Genomic DNA, 7,892 nt, shown 5'->3' with positions numbered 1-7,892 from the left:
CTCCTTCTCCCTCAGGTGTAGGGTGTGTAATCGAAAAAACTGACCTACATTATAAATTATAAAGGACCTTAAACTATTCTTTTTCAGAGGCTAAGGCAGGAAATAATTTCTTCTTACACAGAATCACAGTAGATACTACACTCTGCATTAAAACACAGGTTTCCATTTCACAAGAGGATACAAGTTAGAGAGTCTATAACAATACTCAGATATTCCATTCTAAAACTTTCAATGAAGGGATTGAGTAGAGTGCACTATTTCTGCTTTTCTCTGCTGACATAAAGGCACAAATATACCAGTCACCTCTTCTTATCAGAAAGTAAATATAGACTTTTTTATCCATACGATGGAGGTAAGACTAGTTATGCTCTGATTGGAACTGCATTACTATTTATAGGGAAATATGAAGATGAAAAAAGTGTTTTCATGAAGAAAATGGAGATAAATCCTTCCTTGGTCACCTTGTCAATCTTGTTTCTATTAATAAATGCAAACTTCTGGCACTATGCCCACATTGGGAGGCTCAATAACCCAGGACCACCTGGTATTTCTATACAAGTCCCTTGAAAGGCTCCATCCTTGTAGAGCACTCCATGTATAAAACACAGCACTGAGTTCAGCACAAGGCAACGTAACAGAACAGACATCAGTAAAGGCACCCACCAATTCTGTAATAGACCAGTCGTTATGCTACAGTGACCCAGCAAGCAGAAGGCCAAGGGCTTTGGCTTGTCTCTTCTCCTTTAATGAACAGCTAAGATGTGACTCATATACAGTACTCTACGCAGCGACTGAAAACTGTTTCTTCTATGCTCTTGCACGTGGCATCTCACTGCACTACAGTCAGGCTCACTTACTCTTGCTTTATGTTTTTTTCATCATAACAGCACAGTTTCAATAATAGCAGGAGTGGATTAGCTGCACTTCAGAGCTTAGGGCACTCTCCTCCAGCTAAGTAAGCCTGAGACCTCCTACATGCTGACAAAATGAGAAGCAGGTTGAGAAACACAATGCCATCAGCCATGTCGTAGAAAGGAAGGTAAAGCACTTGACCATACAGAAGACACAAGTAACTGGCTTCAAGAATGTTAACGAAGTGCCAATCCTAGTTATACCTGTATATCCACATCAAAAGCCAGGCTGACCAACAAAGCACAGACTGAACAAAAAAACAGATACATCTCTGTTCAGGATTTTTTTCAATTTAAAAGTCTGTGAATCTCACAGATTGGTCTGATTTCCCATGAACTAAAGAAAGCACTTAGAAGGCAGGTTAAGGGGCCTACATTTCTATTTTCAAAGTTGCATGCCTAACTTTGTTCAAGGCTCTGCAAGATGGACAGTGTCTCCATTTCTGTCAGTTTGGTTATAGCTGCTCCAAAGCAAAGCAGTTACTTACAAAGGGACCAGCAACTATTTCTCCTCATCAACAGCCGAGATCGATTTGTAAGTAGATTCTTTCTTTCCACCAAATCTATTTTAATAATTACTCTTTGAAAATTTGTTAGCTTAATGCAGCAAATATCTAGGTCAACTGGAAGAGAATTAGCAGACTTGTAGATAAATGCTCTAACGTGGAACATAAACGCTTCATAAAATAGTACCGCCTCACACACCTACAGAGTTCTCTGAAATACTTTTAACAAGATCCCTTGTACAGGAAAACACAAAAGCATTAGGAGAAACACAGTAGATGGATCCAAGGTCCTTTAGTGCGTATAGCCTCCAAATATTCAAACAAAGGTAGTTCTCACCACAGTGTTTCATAACATTTTGACCTGAGAGGTACAGTGTAGATACATTCATAAATTATTTCAAGCAACGAGACAACATTTCCTGATGGCAGTGTTTTGGTATTTTCTCCTGGTAGCATAAAGTGATAACTGTAAAGAACTGTAAAAAGGCTTGGACAGTTGACCTAAACTGACCAAAGAATGTATTTCACACCATAAATGTCATGCTCCTTATGCAAGTGAGAAACTCCCTTGGGATGGCCCTTCTCGATGGCTGCCCTGCTTCAAGTCTGGCTGCTGTGCCAAGTCCAGTTCCGATTTTCACAACCTCTCCGCAAGGACTGTGACATCCTCACTGACTGGGGTGGCTGTGCTTAGGCATGTGTCTTCTAGTAACCACTGCTGGTAGTGTGCATTCCATGACTGTCTGAGTATTTATAGACTTTGGGTTTTAAATATTTTATATCAGTTTTCTGTTTCAGCCTTTAGGTCTATTTTACCTTACCTGATTCCCCTTCACAATTTGGAGTAGAGGAAGAAGGGGAGAAATTAGTGCCCCTTCAGCTGTCACCTGCTAAACTGGGACATTCACAGAGTGTGCAGTTACACTGTGGAGCTCCTTACCAAAGGGGCGCTGTGGATGCGGAATGGCTATAAGAGTTGAAAGAGGCTGCATGAGCTGAAAAAGACAGCCACCAAAAAGTTACTAACTACAATAAATTAGGTTAACTGAGAATAGTTAAGAGAGGGAAAAGTTACAGGACTCCCTCATCTTGCTCTTTGGTTAGGCACGTATGAACTTTTGATAAGTTCCTGGTCCTAACATTAACATATTGCTTCTGCAAATAATTACCATTCAAAAACAATGCAATAAAGGCTTATGGTTATAATAGACATTGTTGTCTCTGAAACATGCAGTTCTACTGCCCATACTTTATAAAGGCCTATACAGTCCTACTAGTTGCCCTTGCTGCACCTAGACTAGTCATCTGAACCCAAAGCAACCTAGTTCAGGGACTATGTTTTTTCTCTAAAAAAGCCATCAATCCTTTTCTGCATCAGCTCTCTGAACTGGCCTGCCACAGAACTATCAGAGGCAGCACAGAAAGGAAGACACCATCACCACATCGTTGCCTTAGTTAGGCAGTTAGTCTGCAACTCAAAAGATTCACAGAAACAGCCCTCCCCACCTCAAACTGGTCAGAAAGAAAATGAATAACATACTTATTTTTCAGAGTATGGATACCTGAAACTATGCATTTGTAGGTCTCAGGAGACAATAAAAAAAGTCTAAAATTGGTCAATTCTCAGCAGAAAAGCAGCTACGGTAACTACGAAATAAATTCCAAACCACACTGCATACATTCTCATTCTGTATGGAAGGGAGGGTGGGAAATAATGTTTGGTTTACAATTCTGTGTATATTTTACTGTCTGTTTTTGTTACCTTAGGGAACAGCGTTTTCTAGAATAGACACTAACCCCTTTTTTGTTCGAAATAATCAACATGCCATGCTTTGAAACAGGACCTTAAACCAGAACACAGCTAAAGGTCTGTACCAAAAAGAACACTCAAAACAATTAAAAAAACCCTTTATCCCCTCTGACATTCTTCAAACAAAAGTCAAAGGGACATGCATATGTTTGTCCTCATGTTGTGAGCACAAAATTGTCAAAACAAAGCGGCCTGTTCCTTGTGCAATATACAGTGCAGAAAATCAGAAAGGAGGCAACATTTTCATGCGACTTTCTGCAATAATTTCCTTCAAGAATTTTGTCACTGTGCAATTCTTATACCCTTAAAAGACTCTCCATGCATCATTCCCCAACCTGTCTTTACATTTTAAATTACTACTGTCCATAAGGAGAACATGGGGCCTTTTGTCTTCCCTTTCTCATTCAGTACAGATACAGGTAGTAAAAGAAAGGCTGAAACATCTTTCTGACACCCCCCTCAATTCAGCGCCACACCAATACACTACTTCCCCTTCTTTAATACATTTGAGTAACTTGGGAGGAAAATCTACCATTCAGATGTTTCCTATTAAGTGCAAAATCAAAACCAGTCTTATCAATGTCCTATAAGAAGCTTCTAAGTACACAGCTAAAGCAGCTAACCCTGACAATAACAAGGTAGCAATTAAAGACCCGTAACAATGCAAAACCAAAACCAGAATAATTCTAGAATATTATGGTTTAACATATATGTCTGTATTTAGTCAGTTAAGTGATTAAAGATATATTTATAAAGTGACTTGACTATATTCCAAACACTTAAAGAGAAATAATATTGCAAATAACTGAATTTGCAAATATGTAGGACACAAACAAGTGTTTTGTGCAGCAGTAAGCCTGAAGTTACTACAGCTTTTCCTGTCCCTCCTCAAAACAAAAAAAAAAAGAGGTTAAGAAGAAACAAAATAAATCCACCAATTTCAAAGTTTTGGCCTGATGAGGATTTTAAATTAAGTTACTCCCATAGCTTTTTGAGAGACTTAACAGTAAAGGAAATCAACTCACGATTTTAAAACACAACAGTTCTGTGAGTGGTTCTGTTTATAGTTTTCAGAAAAAGAAAACTACTTGGCTTGTCATTTGCTACAATAAGCAAATACAGCAGTTGTCACGGAACAGAGTGAATGAAAAAGGATTTAAAATGCCAAGCAGAAAAAGGGGGCATGTTTAAAAAAGAAAAAAAGAAATCTGCTTCCTGAAAATTAAAAACAACAATTAAAAGCGACACTTACAATGGCTGCCTGCTCAGCACAAGTAGCTTGGATACCAAAGATCAGTTCTAGAACAGAACTTGGGTAACCATAAACTTGCTCTACCTGGAAACACCAGAAAAACTAATCACACCTTTTTAACTGTCTTTTCAGCCTATTTAGTGGAAAACAATCGTTTTGTTGTTTCCACATACAAACAAGCTAGGAACGTCCTTACAGAAAAAAAGGATTCTATCACCCAACAGAGACTTGAAAAGGTGCTGAGATTTAAGATAACATAAAATATTACTTAACAGATACAAGTTTAAAATGGTTTTATATGGTGGGACAAAGAAAAAAGATATTTGTTTTACCGCAACTCACACGTGAATATTACATAAGGGGTAACCAAACATAATCACACTTCCAGCAAACGAAAAAACATCACCCAGCAACAGCATGACACATCCGATGAGACAAGTTTCTGCCAAAGCTCTTCCCTTGAAGCTAAATGCTTCCCCCTTCCCTCTTTAATCATCGAGATCTCATCTGTTTCCTCAGTCTGCTTGAGGCAAGAATAATATTTAAGATGAGTTCCATATACCCATTACATTTAGCTACTCAAAGAGACAGTTCCATACATATTTACAGTCTGTCACTTGCACAACAGTGAAAACAACATATTAACCCTACAATTATAGTTTTCGCTACTTGTAGCATAATAATAAATGTGCCTGTGTAATATTTTTTAAAAAACACAACTTAACATGCATTTCAAGTAAAAACTACACTTACTTCTCTTCCTTATCTGAAGAGTTGCTACCCAAAAGGGCACTGGAACAGGCTGCCCAGGGAGGGGGTTGAGTCCCCTTCCCTGGAGGTGTTTAAGGCACGGGTAGATGAGGTGCTAAGGGACATGGGTTAGTGTTTGATAGGAATGGTTGGACTCGATGATCCGGTGGGTCTCTTCCAACCTGGTTATTCTATGATAATAAATTATTTGTTTTTTCCATTACCTATAGCAACAAGTGTGCCTTTTCTAACATGAAAAAGCTCACACAGTAAGGCTACCAGACACTATGGTACAGAAGTATCACTCAATGGAGATCCTTTTTAAGTACAAAAACCTGCAACCCCTTCACAAGTTACAATCTTAATATCTTTTTCCATGCAAAATTCAAAAGCTTATTTTCACACAAAACTTAAAATTTGAGTTAATGCATCAAGAAATGGAGAATTAGGAATACCAAGAAGATTGAGAGTGTGAAACAGGTAAATTCAAAGTGGAAGGAGAAAAACATTACAAACATCAAAAGTAGTATACAATGTATTTGTACATTTGTGCAATACCTCCTTTTTAAAATATTAACTCTTTAATTCCATTTGCAGAAGAGGGAAATAGTTTCTCAGGGTAAAGCTAAGAACAGCAGGCACAAAAACTGAGGAGAAGTCAGTACAGAAGATAAGTACATGAATAAGAAAACACTTAATCTTCATGACAAGAGCAGAGCACTGAAAACTGACTCTTTCAGCCTACCAACCTGCACATTAACCACTAATGTGAATTCTCCCAAGAAGCTGACTGAACGCAGCCAAGCGCACTGCACACAGCACAACTACAGTCTTAAACATGAAAAAAACCCTAGAACACCAAAAAACATTACAAGAGAAAAAAAAGGTGGTTAAAACCTACAGATTTTACTTTCTCAAAGAAATAAGCTTCAAAGAAATGGATCGCTTTCCACTACTAGTACCCATGCATGCAAGATTTATCTAGCTAAACTCTAAAAGTTTTTGGAGATAAAATACGGATCCAGAAGGCCTCAAAAGTAGTGAAACAAAGGTCTGGCACAACCTGAATGTGCTTGGTGGTTGTTTTTGTGGGGTTTTTTTAATAAAATATAAAACAATGAAAAACTACTGACTTGACGTTCAAAGTAACAGACAAAACAAAAAAGTACTTTCAAATTGAAGCACATCACTAAGTGTGAAAATGTATTAATCCTAAACTCAGAAGAACAAGACATATATTTTTCTACCTTCACTCCCACAAAGCAAGACAAATGAAAGTTGAGTCATGCACCCCTGCATTTTTTTTCTTGTTTGTTTACTAAAATAAATCCAGGAAACACTATCTTCTCTAGTGCATTATTTAATTTTATCTCTTAGCTTTCAAGTTTATAAACCCAAGAAATATTTTTCTAGCAGTGACTCATGATACCATCAACTAATCCAGGCAAACTAGGTAATCTTTATTTCAGGAAGTCAGATCATACTGGAAGGCCATAAGCTGATGCCACAGTAAGAGCACATCAAGTAGTGTTTATTCCTCCCCGAGTTAACTCATTACTTTAGATCAAAATTACCTCATGTTAATTTCAGTAATTATTGAACAACATAAAATAACATCTAGTACAGTTATGCAGCCATGTAGACAACTACAGAAATGCTGGGAGTAACTTGCTACGTTTTCATAGTACTTAACATTGGAATAGATTCTGAAGAGAAAACACAATTTCAGGCTAGTTTATAAAATTATACCCACTCCAAGTGCAATGAAGTAAGCTCTATCTATTTTCCAGCTCGCTCTTAAGGCCTGTTTTCAAACCAAGTCAACAATCTAATTATAAAAGTATTCCCTCCAGCCTCATACCAAAAAGCAACCATGTACGCTATTTTCTCTGCCCTTCATCACTTGTATTTCACTCACATAAAACCCTCCTCAACAGCTCTGGTCCCCGAGAAGTCTCATGAAAGGATTTCAAATTGGGCATATAACAAGTTGAAATTCATGAAGCTCTTCCAAATGTTTGGACTGAGGGGGGTTTTGCTAGGTACCACCTTTCAAGTTCCTAAGTAGCTACAGGTGCCGCCTTCTTTTGCTTGTCAAAGTCAGCAACAGTAGACTTGCTGTTCTCAATGTGTAAGTGGTTTCAATACACAGTGAACAAGAAGAAATGCCAGATCAGCAGTTTTGAGAAAGTAACATAGAAACAGCTGGTGAGATGTATAAGCTGGGCACTTATCCTCCAACTGTCTCTTTTCATTCCCAACCACAGAAATCTTGATTTTTGTTTTAGCCACATCATCAATCTCAAAAAGCAGTCTAAGAAAACATTTTATCCAGTTTGCCTTGGAAGATTCAGGCTGTAATGACACTGTATGAAAACACACACCTTCAGCACAAAAACAGATTCCAGAAAGTGCACCTGGGTTTAGAGACTCCACATTCTGACTTCATCTCCTATCATTAAATTGTGATTACACATATATTTAAGGAAAATGGTCTGACATCCAGTCATCTTTTATACATGCTACTTATCTGTCTGAAAGTGAAGTTCGGCTACAATACTCCAAGCTTTGAGAGCACTGAATCTGGCTTTTTACAGGGATGGTCTACCTTTCCAACATATTTCAAGGATGACTGACATGTGCATGCCAATGGTTTTCAAGGT

This window comes from Phaenicophaeus curvirostris, chromosome 31 (assembly GCF_032191515.1).
Source record: "Phaenicophaeus curvirostris isolate KB17595 chromosome 31, BPBGC_Pcur_1.0, whole genome shotgun sequence".
NCBI lineage: Eukaryota > Metazoa > Chordata > Aves > Cuculiformes > Cuculidae > Phaenicophaeus > Phaenicophaeus curvirostris.
Note: the sequence above shows the minus strand (reverse complement) of the source record.